This window comes from Notamacropus eugenii, chromosome 2 (assembly GCF_028372415.1).
Source record: "Notamacropus eugenii isolate mMacEug1 chromosome 2, mMacEug1.pri_v2, whole genome shotgun sequence".
Classification (NCBI taxonomy): domain Eukaryota; kingdom Metazoa; phylum Chordata; class Mammalia; order Diprotodontia; family Macropodidae; genus Notamacropus; species Notamacropus eugenii.
In genome coordinates this window covers 529450681-529477477 of record NC_092873.1, presented here as the reverse complement: position 1 = coordinate 529477477, position 26797 = coordinate 529450681, and the positions used below count along the sequence as shown (strand labels likewise).

General features: G+C 39.9%; 1 pseudogene; it reads right to left on the bottom strand.

Moving 5' to 3' along the window:
* Positions 1-10653, bottom strand: part of LOC140523249 (claudin domain-containing protein 1 pseudogene) — a 115126-nt pseudogene extending 104473 nt beyond the window's left edge.
* Positions 10654-26797: the final 16144 nt, after the last annotated feature.

The window sequence follows — 26797 nt, the reverse complement described above, 5'->3', positions numbered from 1 at the left end:
ATAATAAAGAGCTTAGTGTGGTTGAGCAGCTAGGTGGTACAGTGGATAGAGTGCTGGGCATGGAGTTAGGAAGACTTAAGTTTAAATCTGGCCTCAGACACTTATTAACTGTGTGACCCTGGGTAAGTCACTTATCCCTGTTACCTCGGTTTCTTCATCTGTAAAGTGAGCTAGAAAAAGAAATAGCAAATCACTTCAGGACCTTTGTTAAGAAAACCCCAAGTAAGATCACAATGAGCTGGACATAACTGAAATGACTGAATGATCAAAATCTTAGCATGTATGTAACTATTAATTATTCATTTTACTTATGTCATTTCATTTGATCCAATCAATTTCATTGATCCAGTTACACATGAGGAAACTCAGATTTAGAGGGGTTAAATGACTTTCCTGGAGTCACACACCTGGTAAGTATTGGAGTCGGGTACCAAAGGATGTCTTCCTGACTCCAAGACCAATGCTCGCATTGAGTTAGGCTGCTTCTATGTGTGTTCGTCCTTCGTTGCTGAAGAAGACCATGCCACCAGAGAAATAATGACATGACTTATACTTGACTTTGTTTTGAGGGAGGGAGGGCTGTGCAGGTCACCAGCCTCACTTCTCCTCCAGAGCCATCTGAATCCAGTGACCAGATATTCATCAGGATGACTGGAGATGACCCAGGATGAGGCAATTGGGGTTAAGTGACTTACCCAAGGTCACACAGCTAGTGAGTGTCAAGTGTCTGAGGTGAGATTTGAACTCAGCTCCTCCTGACTCCAGAACTGGTGCCCTATCCACTGCACCACTTAGCTGCTCCACGTGCTTCTATGACCACCATAGAGAACACGATGTTTGCAAGAACTTCTCTTACAGAAGTTCTATAGGGTAATTAAATGGAGTATTGTTAGTTCCATTACACAGATGAGGAGAAAGAAGTAGAGAGAGACAAGATGGTTTTCCCAGTCTCAGACACATCTATTCTCAAAGCTGCTCCTTAAAATCAGGCCTTTTAGCTAGACCAGGGGTGGGGAACCTGCAGGCTCAATACTTTATGTGGCCTCTAGGTCCTCAAGTGCAGCCTTTTGACTGATTCCAAACTTCACAGAACAAATCCCCTTAATAAAAAGATTTGTTCTGCAAATCTTGGACTCAGTCCAAAGCCCACACACCAGGACCTAGAAGGCTGCATGTGACCTTGAGACTGCAGGTTCCCCACCTTTGACAGACCATTCTGCTTCCACAGAAATTATTACCTATAGGATTGATGGGACAATTAACTAGACAGCACTTTGTGCCATTTCTTTACCTATATCTTATGAGGCATTAAGGGTCAGTGGAGAGAATGGTAGATTTGGCTTGTGTATGAATTCCAGCTGCCTGCTTACTACCCATATGAACCTGAAAATTTTACTTAAACTCTTTGGCTGCCAGTTTCCCCATGTATAAACTTAAAGGTCCTTCTCAGGCCTCATTTTCTGATTTCAATTTTCCACTGCCATTTAATTTTCCACATTTTAGATTATAAACTCCTTGAGAGGAGGGACAGTGTCTAGCACTTCTATGTATCCTGCACAGTTTCTCATACATTTATAGGTTCTCAGTGAATGTTTATTGCCTTGGTTTCATGTACCATTCCAATGTTATTTAAAATGAAGGTGTGTATCCTATCATATTAAATGACAAAAAATGGAGATCATTATGAAGCAGTGTTTAATTAATTGAAGGAAACCCTTAATTACTCATGGCCATGTAGTGTTTTGGAATTGTTTTACATGTGTTGGCCTTCGTTTCTGAGCTCCTTTCCAATTCAGAGAGTCCATGATGAAAGAGCTTTGTAAAAGTGTCAATGTATGTATGCTGGGGTTATGCTGTAGACTTTAGTTCCCATGAAGACCTTGGGATTTGGGTGAAATCTATGTATTGTGTCCTAGACTGAGAAAAAGACAATGATATTGGCAACATTATCGTGCAGAATATGCTAATTATACACAATTACGGCCAGCACATCAAGTATAAAGAGAACAGGGGAACTTTATGGGAGTTATTGAGATGCAGGGTCATCCCAGCCAGCAATGCACCACAGACAGCCAACTTTCTACATGCCCTAAAGACCAGCCAGTGATAGGGAAAAGAGACAGGTCTCTTAATTCATACAACCCATGAACTTCAGATATTCAAGCTGGAAGGAACATCTAAAATCAATGACGCCAACCTCAATGCATTTGACATTTCCAACAAGTGGGCATCTATCTTTGTTTTTTAAAAAAAATCACTACTGAGAGTTTTTATACTAGAAAGGGCACAAGAAAGAGAACTGGAATACAGGAGTTGTAGACTTAAATTCTACCTCAGAGGCGGAGCCAAGATGGCGGAGTAGAAAGACGCACATTCACATAGCTCCGAACCCACAACCCACAGAACGGCTAGAGGGGACCAACTCACGGTGAATTCTGCACCCAGAGGCCATGGAATATTGGAGCGAGGGAGATTTCTGTTCCAGAGAGACCTGAAAACCTCTCGCGGGGGGTCCTTCACGCTGTGGACTGGGCGCCGGGACTGGGAGCAGAGGGCAGCCCTGCAGCAGCCGCGACACTGTGAGGAAAAGATCCGAGAGGGCTACGGGGACGGGATCTCCAGCGGTCACGCGGGTCCCTCCACCCACAGAAGGACCTGCAAACCTCTCGCAAAAGGTCTGTCGCGCTGCAGAGCGGAGCCCAGTCCAGACCTGCGGCAGCCGGGGCTCCAAGAGGTACAGATCTGAGCAGGCTTCAGGGACGGGATATCCAGCAGCGGCACAAGGCCACCCACCCACAGGTGACGAGGATCGGTGAGAGAGTCTCTTTGGCGGGTCGAGAGGGGAGTGGGGTGTCCCCATGGCTCGGGCCCCCCCGGGAGATAGAAGCTGAGAGGTGGCTGCAGACAGGGGCTCCCCAAGCGGGTGGGAGCCTGGATCCATTGTGGAAGGTCTGTGCATAAACCCCCTGAGGGAACTGTGCCTGAGAGGCGGCCCTGCCCTGACCTGACCATCTGAACTTAATTCTCACACTGAATAGCAGCCCTGCCCCCGCCAAAAGTCCTAAGGCAGGAAGGAGCATTTGAATCTCAGTCCCCAAACGCTGGCTGGGAGGATCAGGAGGTGAGGTGGGTGTGAGGAGAATATTCAAAGGTCAAGCCACTGGCTGGAGAGAATGCCCAGAAAAGGGAAAAGAAATAAAACTATTGAAGGGTACTTTCTCGGAGAAAAGACACTTCCTCCCTTCCTTTCTGATGAGGAAGAACAATGCTTACCATCAGGCAAAGACACAGAAATCAAGGATTCTGTGCCCCAGCCCACCCAATGGGCTCAGGCCATGGAAGAGCTCAAAAAGAATTTTGAAAATCAAGTTAGAGAGGTGGAGGAAAAACTGGGAAGAGAAATGAGAGGGATGAAAGAGAAGCATGAAAAGCAGATCAGCTCCCTGCTAAAGGAGAACCAAAAAAAATGTTGAAGAAATTAACACCTTGAAAACTAGCCTAACTCAATTGGCAAAAGAGGTTCAAAAAGCCAATGAGAAGAAGAATGCTTTCAAAAGCAGAATTAGCCAAATGGAAAAGGAGATTCAAAAGCTCACTGAAGAAAATAGATCTTTCAAAACTGGAATGGTACAGATGGACGCTAAGGACTTTATGAGAAAGACAGATATCACAGAACATAGCGAGAAGATTCGAAAAATGGAAGATAATGTGAAATATCTTATTGGAAAAACAACTGACCTGGAAAATAGAATCAGGAGAGACAATGTAAAAATTCTGGGACTACCTGAAAACCATGATCAAAAGAAGAGCCTAGACATCATCTTCCATGAAATTATCAAGGAAAACTGCCCTGAGATTCTAGAACCAGAGGGCAAAATAAATATTCAAGGAATCCGCAGAACACTGCATGAAAGAGATCCAAAAAGAGAAACTCCTAGGAACATTGTGGCCAAATTCCAGAATTCCCAGGTGAAAGAGAAAATATTGCAAGCAGCTAGAAAGAAACAATTCAAGTATTGTGGAAATACAATCAGGATAACACAAGATCTAGCACCCTCTACATTAAGGGATCAAAGGGCATGGAATAGGATATTCCAGAAGTCAAAGGAACTAGGACTAAAACCAAGAATCACCTACCCAGCAAAACTGAGTATAATACTTCAGGAGAAAAAAATGGTCTTTCAATGAAATAGAGGATTTTCAAATTTTCTTGATGAAAAGACCAGAACTGGAAAGAAAATTTGACTTTCTAACACAAGAATGAAGAGAACCATGAAAAGATGAACAGCAAAGAGAAGTCATAAGGGACTTACAAAAGTTGAACTGTTTACATTCCTACATGGAAAGACAATATTTGTAACTCTTGAAACATTTCAGTATCTGGGTACTGGGTGGGAGTACATACATACACATGCACACACGCACACATACACAGAGACAGAGTGCACAGAGTGAATTGAAGAGGATGGGATCATATCTTTAAAAAAAAATGAAATCAAGCAATGAGAGAGAAATATTGGGAGGAGAAAGGGAGAAGTTGAATGGGGCAAATTATCTCTCATAAAAGAGGCAAGCAAAAGACTTGTTAGTGGAGGGATAAAGAGGGGAGGCAAGAGAAAAACATGAGGTCTACTCTCATCACATTCCACAAAAGGAAAGAATAAAATGCACACTCATTTTGATAGGAAAACCTATCTCATAATACAAGAGAGTGGGGGACAGGGGCACAAGCAGGGGGGGGGAGGATGGAGGGGAGGGCATGGGGAGGAGAATGCAATCCGAGGTCAACACTCATGGGGAGGGAAAGGATCTTAAGAGAATAGAAGTAATGGGGGACAGGATAGGATGGAGGGAAATATAGTTAGTCCTATACAACACAACTAGTATGGAAATCATTTGCAAAACTACACAGATTTGGCCTATATTGAATTGCTTGTCTTCCAAGGGGAAGGGGTGGAGAGGGAGGGAGCTAAAGAAGTTGGAACTCAAAGTATTAGGATCAAATGTAATGTTCTTACTACTGGGAAATAAGAAATACAGGTTAAAGGGTTAAGAAAGCTATCTGGCCCTACAGGACAAAAGAGAAGATGGAGACAAGGGCAGGGAGGGAGGATAGAGGAGAGAGCAGATTGGTCACAGGGGCAACTAGAATGCTTGGGTGTGGGGGGGGAGGGGATAAAAGGGGAGAAAATTTGTAACCCAAAATTTTGTGAAAATAAATGTTAAAAGTTAAATAAAAAAAAAAATTCTACCTCAGCCAAAAAGGACTGCATTACCTTGACAAAGTATGTTCCCTCTAACGATTTCCATTTTATCTTCTAGAATAAAGTTGGCATTTTCTGCTCTAATATTCTATGATTCCAACCAGTGGTGTGTGGGTAAATATTTAACTAGTTCTGGAAGAGAGAGGATACAACCATGACATGCTTTAAATTTAATCTCCCTCATTACCATTTTCTCCATCACTTTCATAAGTCTAGATGATCAGCACAGCAATAAATCAAGCCCTAATTTGTAGCATTACCTGATGTTGCAGGTTTAAATGCTCATACTTTAAAAATCAGCTCTGGCATATACCAAATTACCATCTCCATCTATAGTAGTAACCCATTTCAGCTTTAGACATCACTAAAACTTTCCTACTGAAAGTTAGCATGGCACAACCAATGAATTGTCAGGCAAGGACTATAAACAGATGTCCAATCAACTGGGAATATTACTGTGCTGTAAGAAACAACAAATATGCTGAAAGAAACTTGGGAAAATTTACATTAATTGAAACAAAATTAAGTAAGCAGAACCAGGAAAATAGTATGGCTTCAACAAAGTAAGTAATAAGAGCAACCATCATGAAACTACTGAAAATGAATGGTGTGAAATTATGAAGGAAAAGCTTGACCTCAAAGAGGCAATGTGCGAAGACACGTGAATTTATACATTGGGAGCAGTAGAGAGAGTTTGAAAGTTGTTGTATGTGGAACATTGCCCAAGAAAACCTATTAACATAATTAATTACTCCAATAACTACAGTGTTTCTTAAAAATCATATGATCATATCAATAGATGCAGGAAAACTTTTGATAAAGCCCAACAATTATTTAGAGCACTTGAAAGTTTTGGTATAAATGGATTTTCCTTAAATCCTTTAAAAATACATTTATCCCAAACCATCAACAAGGATAATGGGAATGAATTAGAGGCCTCAGTAAGATCAAGTGTGATACAAGGATGTCCATTATCAACAATATTATTCAATATGACACTGGAAATCTAGCAATAAGAAAAAGAAATTGAAATAATCAAAATAAGAAAAGATGAGATAAAACTATCTCTTTTACAAATAATATGATCATATTCTTGGAGAATTCCAAAGACTCAGTTGAAAAGTTAATTGAAATAATTAATAATTTTAGCAAAGTAGCAGGATATAAAGTAAATCCACAACATTCTTATATATCACAAACAAAAATATGCAAGAAGAGATGGTAAAAAAAAAAACCCACTGCATTTAAAATAACTCTGGACAGTATAAAATAATCATGAATACACCCACAAAACAAACCCAGGAACTATATAAAATTATTTTTAAAAATTATGCAATAAAATTAGATTTAAATAAATGGAGAAATATTAAATGCTATTCATGGGTAGGCAAGGTCAATATAATAAAAAATGACAATTTTACCCAAACTAATTTGTACATTCAGTGCCATCCCAATTAATTTGCTCCCAAACAATTACTGAATTAGAAAAAAATAACAACATTCTATCTCTTTTTCAAAACATTCTTTCTTATAAGGAATAATTCTTTGAGCAGGGAGGAATACATGGGGAAATCTAGGTAAATTTTTTAAAAACTAGCAAGAAATATCTATTTTAAAAGATCATACATTACAGAATGCTTGTCAGTGTTCATAAGTTGAAAGTTGAGGTTTTTCTTTTCTCACCAGCAGTTCTTACACAAATGAAATCAAAACACACACACACACACACACACACACACACACACACACAAGGGTGGGAGTTTTTTTACAGCCCCTATCCCACCAGTATTCTCTTGGTATCATGCAAACTCAATAAAGTTCCCCAGAATGTTGGGTGGTATACCTAGGGGAGGTCAGCATTAAGAGTTTCACAGGATGGGCTGATCTGTATCACTATTCAGAAGACTGACTGACATGAAGGAGGTCACAGACAGATCCCTTAGAGTACTGGAGTAAGTCTATTCTATTGGCCAGTTGTCAAGAATTTCTTTTACAATGTCTCTCAAATACAATATATCAGGGAAGTCTCTGGAGTTTTACTTCTATGAAGTTACTATGAAAAATAAGGCTGTACACTGTTCATCCCATGTAACTTGCTGCCTGACAGAGTTCTTACTTTGGACAAAGTTGGTATAAAGTATTGTTCTGTGTTTAGAGAAATATGAACCCTACAAGCAACTCCCCCTGCCATATTTGGTAATTTAGCACGTCTTCTTAAATTACTAAATATTATAAGAGGAGCTAATCACTATGAATTAATGAAGTTGGCAAAATCATTTAGAAAGCAATTGAGTGTCTCATTTTAATTAGAAGTGTGATTGCTACTGTTCAAATAGAACAAAAATAGTCTTACCTCTCACCCTGTGTATGAGATGGGATGCTTATTGGAACAATAATGACTGTGCCAATCTATTGCCCAGGATCATACTCTTTCCACAATACTTAATGTTTCTCAAATAAGTCAGTGCATTGTATGTGTGAGAAAATGTCACCAATAAATTGTTTTGCAATTCCTAACTCTTAGAAGGTGAAGCCTGGGGTGGGGGTGGGGGGCAGGGAGTAATCAAATTGTGACACCGTATGTTACAATTACTAAGTGTTCCTGGCTTGGCTAGCATTTGGAAAAGAATCAGGATAAGCTCTCCCCCACCTCCATGCATAAGATTCCATTTTCTACTTTGGTACCTTTTCTGCAGTTAGCCTTCCATTACTGTAACATGCTTTCTTTATAACTTCAACCTTATATAACTGTTAATTTCCTTCAAAACACATTTCAGTGTCATCCCAACTTGAGACCTTTCCTGATCTCTCCAGACATTAGTAATACCTCCCTTATGAAATTATTTCATTTAATTTTGCATTTTCTTATCCCTTAGTGTATCATAACCTCCTAGTGTAACATAAGCTCCTTGGGACCAAAGTTTGTTTCTCTTTTGTCACCTCAGCATGTAACATAGACTTCCCCATGGCAAGCATTGAATGCAAATTTGCTAGATTAAATTGAAATGAATTAAACTTACCAGAATTCAGTGATTCGAAAGTGTGGATAGGTTGTAAGCTGCATCATTGGAGACTATGAACTTGAATGGAATCAAACTTCCACTGAACCACTGAGGTCAGGGCCTTTGCTGTGACATTTAAGATTTAAACATGCCAGAAGGAGTTCTCCTTCACATTCACTGTTTTCACAGGATCTGGAATTTGAAGAGACCTTAGAGAACAATTAAGGTGATTATTCCCCCAACAAAATATGAGTAGCCTGAATGTTTGTGCAATCTAGCATAGTCCCCAACATATAGTAGGAGTTTAGTAAAAGCTTGTTTATTGATTAATTTGTTCATTTAGCTTAACTTGTTCATTTTATAAGTGAGGCAGTTGAGGTCCATAGAGGTTAAGCGACAGCCCAATCCAAACATGTATGGAGTGTTTCAAATATTTTTTAAGGAAAATGTACAGATTATTCTAGTGGCAATGGTTTTGAACGCTTAAGAAACAATACTTTAAGAACATTTCCACAGAGTTTATAATTGAAAAAAATAGAGTTATGTTCTCATACAGAAATAAAGACTGGCATTAAGTGAAGCTTTAAACAGGAAGAAATGTATTGGCCAAAGGAGTTCATCAGAATTATGGAGGATAGCCTGAGCAACATCTAAGCAAAAGAAGTACCTCTCTATAACTTGGATCTCCAAAGGTTTCCTGAAAAGATCTTACTAATTTTATCATTGCAGAGTGCTACAATGAACCTTTTTTGTGTATGTCAGCACCCTGGACAGAGATAGTGACATGGAAACAGACCTGTGAACCCTATTTGTGAGCTATGAGTCACTTTCTGGGGAGCTATGTTTGAGTGTTTCATCTAGTTTCATCTAGTGTTTCATCCACTAGAGTGTGAGTTTTTTGATATCGTGATGATTTTTGCCTTTCTTTGTAGCCCCAGAATTTAAGACAATATCTGACACATAGTAGGTGCTTCATAAATGATTGCTGATTTGCTTTGAATCCATTTCTGTTGTTTTCAGAAAGTTACTCAAATGCAAGTGAGGCTCTAGGTTCAGGAAGGGTGAGACTGCACAATAGAAATCCTGAGGAGACTGTCTTGTTCAGAGGTGTGTATGTGTGCGTCCAGGGAAGTAATGAAAGGATGGGTAGGATTTAGAACTCTTTAGTTTTCTAGTTCATGTGCTTACTATTAGATGGTCCTGGAAAGAAAAGATGCTCATTTTCTTTTTACATTTTCTATTACTGCTTTGAAGTGACTTATCCAAGGCTATTTCATTGTTCTCACTTATTCTCACACCACAAAGGAGAAACACACACACATACACACACACACACACACACACCACCAATTAATATTGGCTCTTATTTTCCATGAAGCAGGAGGTGTCATGAATAAGAAGGCTGAAAATGGACTTAGATCCATTTCTAAGTGCCTCAATCCCAGAAGCAAATCTGTTTTTTTTGAAGACAATTCATAGCTTCGAATACAAACTATTTCTCAAAGAAAAGTCACTTCAAGAAGTAAGGAGTGTTCCTTAACTGGTTTAAATTGCATGTTCTTATAAATAATGGAAGCCATCAACCCAGCTTCTTGTCTTGGTTTGCAAATAAAGTTTGAGAAAACACAAAAGAATCTCCACATACACTCTCAGTTTCAGTAACAGACCTCACAAAGTTGAAAATGGAAATTTAATTGAGAAGGAAAACAGACTTTCATCGTTAAATGGTCTGGAAAAAAAATCCTGTAATTTAACATTCTGCTTGTGGTTAATTGGGCTTCTTATATCATATTTTTGTTACCACGAAATATTTATTTCACTCTATTCTAACAGCCTGTCAGAAATAGCTCACTTAATGACCCATTGTGCTGCAAGGAACAACTAGTTATTGATCGAAAATTATTTAAACTGAGCATTAAGACTATTTAAAAGGAATTGTAGCACATGTTTAGGTTTGGAGAGTCACCTGCACATGATAAAATGATGTTGTTTCCAGTATTCAAAATTAAATCTCAGGCTGGCTTCCACCCTGCCACCCAACAGTCCTCCTTATGTGCCCTCCCCCAACCTTATAGACTCAGATTAAAGGCCCTCCATCATATGCCCCCTGCTTTTCTCATCTTATTTCAACTCAGGCCCCTTCATGCTTTCTCTTGTTCATCTAAGTGGTCCCAGTAGCTTGATCTCAACATTTCATTTCTTACCTCTGTGAATAAAGGAAGTTGAACCGCAAATTTAGATGATGTTCTTCCCCCCTCTCATTATCATCCTTGAATATCTTGCTCAATACTTCCTTATCACAGAGCCTTACCTAATGGGTCTCGGTGAGAATTCTCTGTCTTCTCAGATTTTCCTGCATCACTAACTGCTGCTCCAATCTGCACCATCACACCATGCCTTAGATTAGAGTATTTCTGTACATGCTATATTTCTCCGTGTAAGCTCTTTGAAACCAAGGATTATTTTTGTTTGCTTGTATATCCCCAGTCAGTCAGTAAAGAAGCATTTAGAGAGTGCTTCTTTCAAGTTCCAGCTAAAATCCTACCTTCTGTGGGATGGATTTTCTAATTCCCCTTAAATCTAGTAACTTGTTGATTATTTCCCATTTGTTGGGCATATGACTTCTTTGGAAGTCACATTCACATGTTGTTTCACATTAGATTGGAAGCTTCTCTAGGACATGAACCATCTTTTATCTTTCTTTGCCTTTCCAGCACAGGCAGATAAATGGTACAGTGAAATGAGTGCCAATCCTGGAGTCAAGGAGACCTGAGTTCAAATCTAGGTTCAGACACTTACTAGCTGTGTGGCCCTGGTTAAAGCACTTAGCCTTTATTTACCTAAATTTCCTCAACTGTAAAACAGGGATGATAATAATCATACCTACCCCACAGGGCTATTGTAGATTATTGTAGATAATATTTGTAAAGCCCTGAGCATGGTGTCTGGAAACCAGAAGGCTTTTAATAACTCTTTACTGAGTGACTGCTAGGCACTGTACTAAACCCTTGGGATACAAAGAAAGGTTAAAAGAAAAAGAAAAACAGTTCCTGTTCTAAAAGAGCTCAAAGTCTAATGGGAGAGAAAACATGCAGACAACTATGTACAAATAAGATTCTGGCAGTGTAGATGAAAGGTTATCTCAGTTTATAGCACAGTTTCTGGCACATAATAGGTATTTACTGAATGACTCTTTTTAAAATTTATTTATTTGTTTTAAGTTTTCAACATTCATTTCCATGAAATTTTGAGCTCCAAATTTTCACCCCATTTCTCCCCTCCCCCCCAAAAAAGATGAGCATTCTAATTACCACTATCATCAATCTGCCCTCCCTTCTAACATTCCTCCCTTCCCTTATCCCCATCTTCTCTTTTGTCCTGTAGGGCAAGAAAAATTTCTATACCCCATTACCTGTATTTCTTATTTCCTAGTTGTATGTAAGAACAATACTCAGCAGTTGCTCCTAAAACTTTGAGTTCCAACTTTCCTTGCTTCCTCCCTCCCCACCCATCCCCATTGGGAAGACAAGCAATTCAATATAGGCCATATCTGTGTAGTTTTGCAAATGACTTCCATAATAGTCATGTTGTGTAAGATTAACTGTATTTCCTTCCATCCTATCCTGCCCCCATTACTTCTATTCTCTTGTTTGACCTTGTCCCTCCTCAAGTGTTGATTTCCAATTGCTTCCTCCTCCTATTGCTCTCCCTTCCACCATTCCCCCCACCCTGCTTATTCCCTTCTCCCCCACTTTCCTGTATTGTAAGATAGGTTTTCATATCAAAATGAGGGTGCATTTTATTCCTTACTTGAGTCAAATATGATGAGAATAAGCTTCGTGTTTTCTCTCTCATCTCCCCCCTTTTCCCCTCCATTGAAAAGTCTTTTTCTTGCCTCTTTTATGAGAGATAATTTGCCCCATTCCATTTCTCCCTTTCTCCTCCCAAAATATTCCTCTCTCACCCCATAATTTCATTTTTTTAGATATGATCCCCTCCTATTCAATTCACACTGTGCTCTCTCTCTCTCTCTATATATATATATATGTGTGTGTGTGTGTGTGTGTGTGTGTATCTGTGTATTTGTGTGTGTGTCTGTGTGAGTGTAATCCCACCAACTACCCAGACACTGAAAAAAGTTTCAAGAGTTACAAATATTGTCTTTCCATGTAGGAATATAAACAGTTTAACTTTAGTAAGCCCTTTATGATTTCTCTTTCCTCTTTACCTTTTCATGCTTCTCTTGATTCTTGTTTTTGAAAGTCAAATTTTCTTTTCAGCTCTGGTCTTTTCATCAAGAATGCTTGAAAGTCCTCTATTTCATTGAAAGACCATTTTTTTCCCCTGAAGTATTATACTCAGTTTTTCTGGGTAGGTGATTCTTGGTTTTAGTTCTAATTCCTTTGGTTTCTGGAATATCCTATTCCATGCCCTTTGATCTCTTAATGTGGAAGCTGCTAGATCTTGTGTTATCCTGATTATATTTCCACAATACTCAAATTGTTTCTTTCTAGCTGCTTGCAATATTTTCTCCTTGACCCGGGAACTCTGGAATTTGGCTACAATGTTCCTAGGAGTTTCTCCTTTTGGATTTCTTTCAGGAGGTGATCGGTGGATTCTTTCAATATTTATTTTGTTCCCTGGTTCTAGAATCTCAGGTAAGTTTTCCTTGATAATTTCATGAAAGATGATATCTAGGCTCTTTTTTTGGTCATGGCTTTCAGGTAGTCCCATAATTTTTAAATTGTCTCTCCTGGAGCTATTTTCCAGGTCAGTTGTTTTTCCAATGACATATGGCAGTTGTCAGGAACACTTGAATTCAAATCCAGCCTCAGAAACTTACTAGCTATGTGACTAAGGGCCAATCACTTAACCCTGTCTGCCTCAGTTTTCTCATCTGTGAAATAAGCTAGAGAATGAAATGCCTAACCACTCCAGTATCTTTGTCAAGAGAATCCTAAATCAGGTCATGAAGAGTTGGACATTGCTAAAAAAGAACTTAACAACCAAAATAAAGCTCCAGCTATTTTGGAAGTTCCTTAAGGTCATAAATCACATCTCAGAGTGTTTCCTTTTCAACCTCTGGCACAGTTTTCTGTAGGTGCTTGAGAAACATCTATTGTTAATAAGAACAAATTGTGAAGAACTTAAACACCAAGCACAGGTATTCACATCTACAATTCAGGTACCCTGAGATTACAGACATCAGGGAACTCCATATAGGAGAATTTGTCAGGTGATGAATATTAGACAGAATAGCAATTGGTAACCAACATAGTTAAAGAGTCCCACTTTGACCTACTTTGCTCAGTTTAGGACAGAAATCTTGCATAGTTCTCTACTACAGATTCCAAACAACAAAGATGAAAATGATGATGGAGTAACTTATCCAAGGCAAAACAGAAAATAATTGCTGAAGGAGAAACTCGAATCCAAGTGCTCTGCCTCCCAGTACAAGACCTTCACTACCATCTCCAACCTCAGCTGAAATAATCTAAAGTACTATAATTAGAGGGGAAAGGGGTGGCAAATATTTTGAGCACCTATTGTATGTAGGACACTGCTAGATTGAAGAGAAGTTTTTAAAGGCATGTAAGATATGTCCTCTACCCTTGAAGAATTATCCCTGGTTCTGTTCTCAATTTGTCAATCTTTCATAAGATTATAATATTCGAACTAGAAGGAATCCTAGAGAACACCTCTAGCCTAACCCATACATTGTGCAAATGAGGAAATTGAAGGATTTAGAGATAAAGTAATTTGTAATTGTTCAGTTGATTCAGTTGTGTCTGGATTTTTGTGAACCTATTTAGAGTTTTCTTGACCAAGACATTGTAGAGGTTTGCCACATTCTTCTCCAGATCATTTTACACATAAGAAAACTGAGGTAAAATGAGGTCAAGTGATTTGTCCAGAGTCACACACCAACAAGTATCTGAAGCCAAATTTGAACTCATGAAGATGAGTCTTCCTGATTTAAGTTCTGGTACTCTATCTACTGTAACACCTACCTGCCACCTCCCTCTGTCCCTTCTTACCTAGCTGCATAAAGGACAAATGGGCACTAAGTGCAATTTTATTTCATGTCTTCTGATACCAAATTCAGACTCATGTAATTACTTTACATTTTCCACCCCAAAAATCAAAAAGAGCCTACCATATGCTCAGACACAGTCTTCTGGTGGTATGGTGGATATAACACTGGGTTTGGAGTCAGGAAAACCTGAGTTCAAATCTTCCTTCAGATACTTACTAGCTATGTGACCTTAAAAAATCATTGAACTCCTACTTATCTCAACTTCCTCACCTCTAAAATGGAATAAGAAGATTACCTACCTTGTAATGTTGTTGTAAGGATCAAATGAGGTAATATTTGTTAAGTGATTAGAGAACCTGGCACATAGTAGGCACTAATTAAAAAGAGGCTATTTTGAGATAGAAAACACATATGACATCTTACATTTGCATCATGCTTTAAGCTTTCTAAAGAGTTTATAGAATCATGGAATTTTAGAATTAAGTCAGCCCTTTCAGTTCCTATAGTTCAAAGCCTTCTACTTACAGATGGGGAAACTAAGGTCCATAGAGGTGATGAACTTTGCCCAAGTCACTAGCCATCTAACTAAGATAGAGGAAGAAGCCAGCTTTCTTGATCCTGACAGCAATTGTTTAAGCTGTCTGGACATAGAAGTAGACGACAGAGAAATAGGAGTTTGATGCATACATGGAGCCTCACAAAAGTCCCATAGTTCTTCAAATTTCTCAGATTGTTCCTACTTCCTGGATGCCTACTCAAGTTCTATTTCTTTGATTTAGAATTCAGAGGAAGTAAGACTGTGGAGAAGGAAAATGGAAAGAAAGGAATAGACATTGATTTGGTGTCTACTCTATGCCAAGCATTGTGCCAAGTACTTTACAAATATTATCTCATTTGAGAGATCAATAGGTATCATCATCCCATATTTCACATGAGGAAGCAATCATTCATCAAGATTACATAGCTAGTTAGTTAGTGGCAAACAGGCCAAGGAGTCGCCAATGATTTTCTCCCAACCACATCTATGGTTCATTTCATGGAGTAAACTATGGTTTAGGAGTCAAAAGATCTATGTTCAAATCTCAGCTCTGCCACTTACTATCTGAGTGTACTGGAGAGAATTTTGTAGTTGGAAGAGACTTTACAAAACATTCATTAAATTCATTTTATGCCTGAGTCAGATTTCATTCAATGACACACCTGACAAGGTTTTTCTTGAAGATAACCATTGAAGGGAGATCTACGTCCTCCAGAGGAACCATTGCCCTCAGGCAGAACTCGGGTTGTTAGGAAATACCTCAACATCAAGCCCATATTGGACTCCTTGCAACCTTTGTCCATGGCACTTAGAGCTCATTGGGTGGAAGTTTTCAGTGAGAAAGAATTTTTTTTTTCTGGAAGAACCTCATTGCATACTGTAAAGAGCCCAGGGTTTGGATTCTGAGAAACCAGTTCCTCTTCCTGGCATTGTTGCCCCTGTGGTCTTTAGAAGTCACATCCTCTACTATGGCAGAGGCCCAATGTGGGTAAAAGAGTTTTATCCACCATTTAAAAACTGATATCTTATCACAAAATATTTTTATCAAACAAAAATGTAAAAATTAAATGGTCAGAAACACAAAGACTTCTGTGTTTCCTAGCTTTCTTCCAGCCACAAATGCCTAGCATTTTAATGGATTAAAAAATATTTATTTTAGGCACTAATGCTTGAAACATTCATTTTAGTTCATCCTAGAGATAGTACTTTGGAATAATTTCCTCATTTATGATAAGCCCTCAAGTAGATCATGAATTTTGAGTGATTATATTTTAATGGAATTTCAGTCCAGTTTACAAACGACCAAGGCTGAGAATGTCAGCCAGATCTTAGTTCAATTCCTGCTACTGTTTGATTCAGATTGATTTAGCTATTTGTTTCCATTTGGCACAACACATTCTTAGAGTACAGCAGTAGCAGAAATATCTCTCCAAAATGTGCTTCATCTGCTGCTGTCATTGTAGGGTCTACTTGTTCTGCATGATTTGCCATGTACAGAAGGTGAGATTGTGGTGATGAATTTCCTTGGCTAAAAAAAAGGAGAGGCCTATAATAACTCACAAAAATAAATTGACAGATATAATCTTCCTTAACTGAGTGGTGGTGAGGGTTCAATGATAATAAACATGAATGAGACCACGCTGTTCAAAATTCCAAGGAACTAGCCCAATTAGTCCTTGTATACCAGTTCTGATCCAGTTCCAGATGGGCATTGTGTTCGGTTCTGGGTATCACATTTTACAGAAGACATTGCTAAGCTGGAGACCATCCATACAAGTGCAAAGAGGCTGGAGCAGGGCCTCAAATCCATACAACAGGAGAGGTGGTTGAAAGAACCAAAGACAGTTAGCATGAATAAGTGAAGACTCATTGGAGACATAATAATTATCTTCAAGTAGCTGAAAGGCTATAATGTGAAAAAGTTTCATACTTGACCCCCAAATACATAAGGAATATCAATGATAGACATTACAAGTATGTCATTTCAGGGTCGATGTCAGGATGAACTTCCTAAGAATCAGAGATAGCCCCACAAAAGCAATAGGAAAGTAAATTCTTCTTTACACATGCTTAAGCAAAGGTGACTGGATGATCACTTATTAGACATTTTGTGTTGGAGATTTCTGGGGTGGGGGGATATGTTTGGGACCAGATGAGCACTGAAGTCCTCTCCAGCTCTGTGATTCTGTAAGTAGATAGGAAGATTTATTTACTATTCTTTAAAATGTTTGTAGACTTCAACTTATTTGATGTATTTGAAGTATTTAAGTGCCTACAAGGTGCCAGGTGCTCTCCTAGGTACTGGGGATACAAAGAAAAAAAGTCATCATCAGGGAGTTTGCATTTGATTGGAGTAGGTAGAGAATGAGGGGAGTACAATATATGCCCAGCTGATTTAACGCAAAGTATTTATAAAGATAAACAAGAGGAAGATAGCATTAAAAGCTAGAAGAGAGAAACTGGAGAGATCCAATATGGGTGGTGGCCCCTGAGTGGAGCCTTCAAAGAAGCTGGGAATTCTTGGAGACAGAAATAGGGAGATAGTGTATTCCAGGCCTGTGCAGAGGCATGGAGATGGGGATGGCATGTGGCAGATAGGGAATTCCCAGGAGGTCATTCAGACTGGCACAGGTGCTTGGGTTATCTTACCTCATGCTCTCAAACCACAGGTGGGTCTCCTTACCCTCCTCACTCAACATTGTGCTCAGGAGACCCTCTTGATTCATAAGTATTAGGCTTTCCTAATCCAGTCCATTTCAGTTTCCCCACTTTAAATAGAGAGCCTTCTCCCCCATGTCACTGTATCCTCAATTGCCTAGGGTATAATGGAGAAGCACAGACCTGGGACTAAAGAAATTTGGATTCATAGGATCATAGATTTAGTGCTAGAAAAAAAAAAAACTTTTAATGCCATCTAGCTCAACCATCTCCTGTTATACAGATGAGGAAACTGAGGCATATGGCATTTAAAGTGATTTCCTAGGGGTCACATAATGTCTGATAACTTATTTGAAATTAGCTCTTCCTTACCCAAGTCTAGTGCCCTGTCTACTATCCCCTGACACCTTCATAAATGGCAAGATAACATTGGCAAATGTGCCACTAACTAGCTGGGTGAGTTGAGTCAGCTCCCTCCCCACCTCTGGGCCTCAGTTACCACAATGTCTCCTAATAACTGGTTCATTTTTTGTTGCTGACAAGTATGCTCATGGCTTCCCAATCCTGCTCCCATAATTCCAAACTATTCTATATTTCTCCTCCCTTTCACAGACAGACTCTTATGGGTCAAATGACAGGGTCATATTTAGACTGGTAGCCTCAATCTTCTCCCCTTACATTTAACTCTCCAACTCCTATAATCTAGTTTCTCACTTCATCATTTACTTTAAACTGCTCTCTCCAAAGTTAGCAAAGATTTCTCAGTTGTTCAACCTGATGATCTCTTCTCAATCCTCATCTTTCAGTTCTCTGCAGCATGGTTGATTGCCATCTCCCCCTAAATGCTCACTCCTTTGGGATTTGCATAACACTCTGCTCTCTCTTGCTCTCTCTCTCTTCCTCTGCCTACATATATATATATATATATATATGTATACACACACATACACACACACGCAAAATCTCTCTTCTCCAATCTAACTGGCTCTTCGCTCTCATAACCATGCCCTAACTATGGGTGTTTGTTCCCCAAGGTTCTCTTTTGGGATCTCTTCTCTACTCTACACCATCTCTTATGGATGTCATCAGCTCCCATGAATCTCAATTATCTTTTTTATGCAGATAACTGCCAGACTTATAGATTTGGTCCTATTTCTCATCTGAAGTCAAGTTCCATATCACCACCTGCTTCTCACAGCTTGCAAGTAGATTGCCCCACAAAAAGCTCAAACTCAATGCAGCCGAAACAAACATCATCATTATTACCCTCAAGTGGATTTTTCTTCCTAACATCCTTATTTCTGTTGAGGGTACCATCATCCTTCCAATCATCCAGGTTCACAGCTCTGCGTTATCCTTGAGTCTTCATTCTCCCTCACCCCTCATATCTTAGAAGGTGCCAAGTCTTAGTGCTACAGTATTTCTTCAGTCTGTCTCCTCTTCACTCATGTAGCTTCCACCCTTTCAATCCCTCTTCACCTTGTGCTAGAACTGTTGCAATAACTTTCTAACTGGTCTCTCAGTCTTGAATCTCCCTCTCTCCCTCCAATCATCCACAGAGCTAGTAAAATTGATATTGATATTGATGAACTCTGGGTATCCAAATTTTGACATAATTTTCCATAAGCCCTCATGACTAACACTGTCAAAGGCCTCGGTCAGATTCACAAACGTTGTATACAGACCTCTGTTCTGCTCCTGGCATTTCTCCTGGAGTTGTCGGGCAGCAAACACTATATTAACTGTTCCTCAGCCCTTTCTGAAGTCACACTGGCTCTCAGCTAGATGCCCATCTTCCAGGTGAAGGATCACTCTATTCAGGAGGACTTTGGTAAGAATCTTGCCAGCAATGACTAAGAGGGAGACTCCCCTGTGATTGTCGCAGAAGAATCTACTTCTTTTACCTTTATACAGATGGACAATGGAAACATCCTTGAATTACTGGGGGATAACCTCCTCTTGCCATATAACCTGGAAAATTCCAGTCAGCTTTTGTATGAGCAATGGTCCCCCTACCTTGTAAATCTCAACTGGAATAGATTCAGCGCCAGATGCTTTGTCACATGAAAGGAGCTTAATGGCCCTCAAAACCTCTTCTTCAGTTGGAAGTTCAGCTAAGGAGGGATTGACTTCAACCTGAGGTAAATGTTCAATGGCCTCAGCATTGATTAAAGTTTTGAATGCTGTGGATAAGTTCACTTACCTTGGTAGTGTACTTTCCAGGGATGTACACATTGACAATGAGATTGATGCCAGAGCTAGTTCAGTGTTTGGGAGACTCCAAATAAAAGTTTGGGAGAGAAGAGGTATTAGATTGACTACCAAATTGTAGGTCTACAGAGCCATTGTGCTGATCTCATTGTTATATGCTTGTGAAACATGGACAGTCTACCAGCGTCATGCCAGGAAACTGAATCACTTCCATGTGAACTGTCTTAGGAAGATTCTGAGGATCACCTGGCAGGATAAGGTGCCAGACACTGAAATCCTTGCTTGAACTGAACTGCTAAGCATTCAAACTATGCTTCAGAGAGCACAACTCCAATGGGCTGGCCATGTTGTTCAAATGCAAAATGTACGCTTGCCAAAAAGACTATTTTATGGAGAACTTGCATGGGGCAGGTGATCACATGATGGCCAGAAGAAATGACGCAAGGACACTCTCAAGGCCTCTCTCAATAACTTTGGATTTGACTGTGCAATATGGGAGACATTGGCACAGGACCACTCAGCGTGGCATGCCCACATAAGAAAAGATACCGTGCTCTTTGAGGAAAGCAGAATTGAGATAGCACAAAATAAACACAGAATGCACAAATTTGGTGAATCCACCCCAAATATTCACCAGAACTATCTGTACCCAACCTGTGGTAGAGCATTCTGAGCTCATATTGGTCTGATCAGCCACAGCTGAACACATTGAAATTTCACTTTACAATGGTGATGTCATTTTGGTCCTCTTTGAAGACTAAGGACAACAACCAACCAAAATTGATATTCTTAAAGTAAAAGTTTTATCAAATCGCTACATGCTCCAAAAGCTCCACTGGTGTCCTCTTGCCTCTAGAATAAAATATAGATGGCTCAGATTAATGTTCAAAACCCTTCCCAATTGGAAGTTTGGTTTTGACCTTCCTTTTATTACACATTATTTTCCTTCACACCTTCTCTATCTTCCAGTAAAACCAGTCACATTGTTGTGTTTTGCTTACAACATTCTATCCTCCACCTCCTTGCCTTTCTATGGGCTGTTCCTCATGCCTGGAATTCATACACACTGTCCCTTGATGCTTTATAATAGGGTGAAACTGGGGGCCTCTTCTGGGGCCCCTTCAATCTCTAGATCAATGGTCCTGTGGTCCTAGATACCTGAAAAATGTTGAATGGTTTAAAAACTGAAGGGATTAGACTAGGTGGTATCTAAAGTTCTTTATTTTTGTAAATGTCTTTCTGGAAGTGGATGGGATTGTAGCATCACTCTGAATAGGGGGTTAGATGAGGCTTCTTATCCATTCCAGTGCTAATTTCTCCTCCTTTCTTGATTTTTTTTCTATTTCATGTCACTCAAGGAGCTGGTGGGATGATAGGAATGCTGATTGCTCCTACCTTGCTCCACTAAATCTTAGCTAATTCTGTCACTGAAGAGGACTGTTACCCCATGAGGCCTATCTGCAAATCCAAAAACAGATATTTGCCACAGTGAAATACTTCAAAGATGTGTGATATCATCAGAATGAGGTTATTGAGCCTGCCATACCCCAGATGGGAAGGAAGAGATTATCAGCATCTCACTTATTTGCCAGTTAGATCCCTGATGAAGTGAACCCCACTAAATAAAGACCCAATTTTGAAGAGAGAAGCAATTAATGGGGACCATGAAATACATCAAGAATAAAGGAAAGTGCTGGCTTGGTATAGGCATACAAATACAGGAAAAATGATTGCTGCATGCTAGAAACAGAATTCTTAATAATAATCTTATAAATATGAGAGATACAACTACACCTGCCAACAGGACGGTAGTGGATTGATTACCAATCAAATCCCCATATCAAGCCATTGGGGCCTTTCAAGCAGCCCCCAGATAGAGGAGCCCGGGAGCCAAGCAGTTCCTTTTGGCTTAGCTGGAAGAAATGAGAGCAATGACCAAGGGAAGAGGGGAGGCAGAACTGAAAATGGAGAGGCAGAAGCTTTTCACTCTCCTAGTGGACAAGTAGAGAAGAGACAAAAAGACAGAGGGAAGGCCTTACTCTCCAGATTTAGTAGAAGGAAAAGGGTGAGCCACAGTAACTCTAGAGGACCTGTGTCCTGAAAGCCCACTTACTATGTCTGAGATCTGATGTCTTGGCTCCCATGTTAGGATCCTTAGCCTCTACCCACTAAGGATCAAAGCCAATAAGCTTCTATGTCTAGGACTTCTCAAGACCTTTAGGTTCATTCCCTACAGGCTCCTCCTTCCCCGCCATGACCCACCAATAGGGTCATTTTTTCTTTTGAATTTATTCAATTGTCCCAACCTAGAGTAAAACTCCTGGAAAATGTTGGAAGTTTAGATGTATCTTGTGTCTTTGGTTTCCCCAAATGATGATAGCAGAATTTCCAACTGCTATATATGTTCTCAATTCTAATTTACAAAATAGCTTCTTCACAACAAGGTCCAAAATGATACTGGGAATGAGATAGCCTTTATTTCAATCATGACATTCTGGAAAAAGCAAAGATGCTAAGGACTCCAAGTTATTTATGAATGGGTGTGGGAACACAGGGTCCTCCAGGAACCCGTCAAAGTCTCCACTGAAAATAAAGCTTCTCAGGGGGACTATTCAACAAATTATCCCAATTCAAATTTAATCTGCATTGTTAGCCCAACTCTAGGCTAGAGGACTGTCAAGGTTCAGGCCCTCTTAGTCTCCTTGATGTGGCTTTAAACTTTCAACAACACAGTCATTCCCTGTTAAGCTTCCTTTTCTTCTTCCTTTTCCAGGCTGCTGATCAGATAATCTCTCTCTGGGAAGTCAGTACCTGACTCTCAAATTCAGAGAATTCTTAGAGATTCTAGGACATCCTCATCCCCCAAATTACCCTCAAGCTGGAAACCACCCCTTCTTAGAATTGTTAGTCTCCTCTGTGTTCAGAAAGATATAACAAGGCTGAGGAGAGTCAGGAGCGGAGATTTAAGAATTGATCTTCATGTGTTTCTGGATCAGTATAGACTGCACAAGCTCCTAGCTGTTTTATGTTCCTAGGAGAAGGAGGAAGAGAGAAATCTACCATGCTACCCAACACACATTTCTCTCTCTCTCTCTCTCTCTCTCTCTCTCTCTCTCTCTCTCTCTCTCTCTCTCTCTCTCTCTCTCCTCCCTCCCTCCCTCCCTCCCTCCCTCCCTCCCCTCCAATCCAGAAACATAAGGAAGAAACAGCTTGAGGATAAAAAGAAAGAAAAAGGAAAAAAGAAGGATCCATTTTGCATCTAGCTTCTATAGACCACAGAAGTGATAACTCAGCTAATGAGAGGCAGGCCACCCTCCAGAGCTGAAGTCAGCCTCTGAAGCCCAGATCAGGGAGGCATCACTGTGGAAGGTGACTTCCTATGGTGGTGGGAGGTGCTCTTTAAACAAAAACTCTCAACCTGTAATCCCATCAAGGGAACTAGGGAATTTGTTTTTTGTTATTGTTGTTTTTTTGGTGGGGGAGGAGGAGGTTCACTAATCAATCCCTTACACTTAGTCCCTATATTCTAAATTCTTTGAGACAGAACAGTAGAGATTCAGGCGCCTGGCATTTTATAGAAGGCTTCATTCCAATTAAATGGTCTCTGTGGTACCTCTCAATTCTGGCCTTCTGTGAATGCTGCCAATCACATCCCCACTCACCCAGTGAGATGCCATGCTGCAGGGGAGGAATGCTGGATCTGCAGTGAGAAGGGTGGGGTTCAAATCCTGTCTTGACACTTGCAACCCATGAGGTACCTTAGGCAGGTCACTTTTGCCTCCCTAGGTTCAGTTTCCTCCTGTCCAGCTTGAAATCTATGATCTTTGTATAATCCATGGGCCTCTTTTGAATGAATCATTCTGTAAATTGTGAAGTGAGATGAAAATATGAATTGTGATCATCTTCCTCCTCATCCTCCCTATTGAGAGACAGTACAGAAGGCTGAATAATTGGGCCAGGAAGCTGTGGGGCAGCTACAGAGTCAGTCTCTGACACATGCTGGCTCTGTGCCCCCAGGAAAGTCAATTAACCTCAAAGTGCCCCCAGGTAACTCTGTAATCCATTGCTATTAAGCATTTCCATGTATCAGAAAGTGTACGCACTACAGATACCAAGAAAAAAACAAGTACCTGTCCTCAGATGATTCCCTTCTACAGTGGGAGGCAATGTATGCCTTTACAGATAGATACAATAAACTAAAGATAGATCTGCGTGGATAGTGTTCCTACACTGAGAGTCCCTGATGAGGAGGAAGTCTCACTTATGAATATTATCTCTTTTCCTTCTCCTTACCTCAAAAAACCAAACCAAACCAAACAAAAAACCTCTACCATTCCTTGTTATGGAAGTACACTGGGATTCAGTTTCTTAAAAGGTAAAACATGAGCCAACCCCTCAGAAGATGTGAGCTTTGGAACATTCTGAGAATCTATCACCCTTGGTGCCCCCTCTTCTCCCCAGACTCAGCTCCTCTCCCAGGCACTACCCCATTCTCCACTCTCATGTTCATTTTATTCCATAAAAGCTCAAGTCTCAGTTCTCACCCCAGGTCTGAGAGGGTCGATTTGCTAGAGGAAAATCAATCCAGTGACTTCCCTGCAGATTGCTTAACCTTCTTGAGAGCAGCAAATAAGCCTGGCACGGAATTGTTCATAAGGTGGCATTAAAGGGATATTTTTTTTTATTTCTGAGAAGACTGTAACTCAACTGATCTGCCTTCAACAACAATTTACTGAAATAAAGTACTTGTATTTCCAGGTGACAGAAGAAGGGGGAGGGTCATGATTAGACTGGGCAAGGGGAAAAAGCTTCTTCAGAGAGATCCCCTGCACAATAGTGGAAGGGAAACAATTATCCAGGACTCATTATGGCTAATGGCTAAGGAGTCAGCCTGGACCCCTCCCTTTCCCTCAGCCTCCAGAGCCAAACAGTTGCCAAGTCTTGCCAATATAAACTGCACAAAGTCTCTTGTATCTAATCCCATCTCTTTGCTCACAAAGCAAAGACACAAAGACATGAATACCGCAAAGACAAAAATAAGTAGCCCATGTCCTCAGGGAGCTTATGTTCTTCAGGAGGAAACATCACGTACACACACAGGCATATCCGAATGCCATGATGTCATGGCTCTGAAACTGTGCCCTGAGAAACCATGACTTGGGGTGCTCTAGGATGTCTTCAGTTTTCAGGGGAAGCACAGTGATGTCTGACACCTTTTCCATATTGACTGACAAAGTTGCAGCATGAGGTGATGCCATATTCCTTTTGATGGTATTTACAAATGTTCAAGATACAGTTTTGTTTACTTGTACTTAGGGATATGGCAGTATCTTCCAAAACTTTCCAGTTTGCACCTTCATATCTTTGCAAAGCTAGGGTTTGGGCAGTTGCTGTGATAAAAAAAAAATTGCAAGAAAATCAATGTGTTGACTCAGCAATACCACTTCTAGGGCTGTATCCCAAAGAGATCATATAAATGGGAAAAGGACCCACATGTACAAAAATACTTATAACCTTGTGTGGTGGCAAAGAATTGGAAATTGAGGGGATATCTATCACTTGGGGAACAGTTGAACAAGTTGTGGTATATGAATGTTATGGAATGCCATTGTGCCATGAGAAATGATGAGCAAGCAGTCTTCAGAAAAACATGGAAAGACTTGTATGAACTGATGCTGAGTGAGGGGAGAAGAATCAGGAGAACATTGTACAGTTACAGCCACTTTGTGTGATGACTAACTGATAGACTTGGCTCTTCTCAGCAATGAAAGGTTCTAAGATGACTCCAAAAGGCTCATGGTGGAAAATGCTGCTCACATCCAGAGAAAGAGTTACAGTCTGAATGCACATCGAAGCAGACTATTTGCTCTCCCTTTTTTGTCCTGTTTTGTTTTGTTTCTTCTTTCTTGTGGTTCATTCCATTGCTTATAATTCTTCTTTACAACATGACTAATGTGAAAATATGTTTAATATGAATGTATAAATAGAGCCTATAACAGATTGCATGCCATCTTAGGAAGGGGGAAGGGGAAGAAGGGGGAGAAAATTTAAAACTCTAAAGCTTGTGGAACTGAATACTGTAAACTAAAAATAAATAAATACATTTTTTAAAAAATTAAAAGAAAGAAAATCAATGTGGACTAGAAAATGGTGGCATTGATGTCCAATCTGATTCCAAGATTTGAAAAAAGTACTGAGCAGGTAAATACATCCCATTAGTAACTAATTGTGGTTATTTAAGAATGAAATAAAATATCTTTTTCTTTCAAATTCTGTGTATTTTTTTTCAAATATCTACTAAGTTGCTGGACCCTAAATCTTGTTAAGTTGTTTAGAAACAACTATTTAATAAGTAGAACTTTCTGCTATTTTTGTGGACTTGGGGGCACCAGAAGAAAGTTAGAGACATTGGGAGTACCTCGAACTGAGGAACTGGGAACTTTCTGCTGTGTAACAGATGAATCTGCATGGAGGGCATGCGCACACCAGAAGTACCTAATATGGAGGAAATCTCATTTCTGAATCTGTCTCCTAACCCTTCCAAACCCTCCCTTCCTAAACTTCTTTCTTATCATGGTCTTCAGTTTCTTTGATACACAAAGTATAAAAGAACCAAACTTGAACCTGCTTCTAGAGGTTTCCCCTCTGAAGTTACCTTCTATCTACTCTCTCTATATCTTGCCCTTACCTATTTATTATACATTATATCCTACATTAGAACATAAGTCCCTTGAGGGCAGAGATTGTGTTTTCCTTTCTTTGGATCCCCTGGGCTTAACACAGCACATGGCAGATAATAAAGGGTATTAACCAGAACTGTGATTTCTTCGGTATAGAAATGGAAACTCCAGATGAAGAAACTCCCTTTAACAGCTTCTCTAAAACTTGCAATCCTAGAGAGATGCTTAGATCCCTGAGATGCTAAATGACTCACTCTAGCTCACATAACCAGTATGGATCAGAGGCAAGACTTGAACCCAAATCTTTCTGGCTTAGATGTATACTGTTCTACATTACATCCTGCTCCTTCTCTGCTCTGTGCCAAGGAAGAGTTCAGTAAGTTCTCATGACTGGCACTTTATTCTCC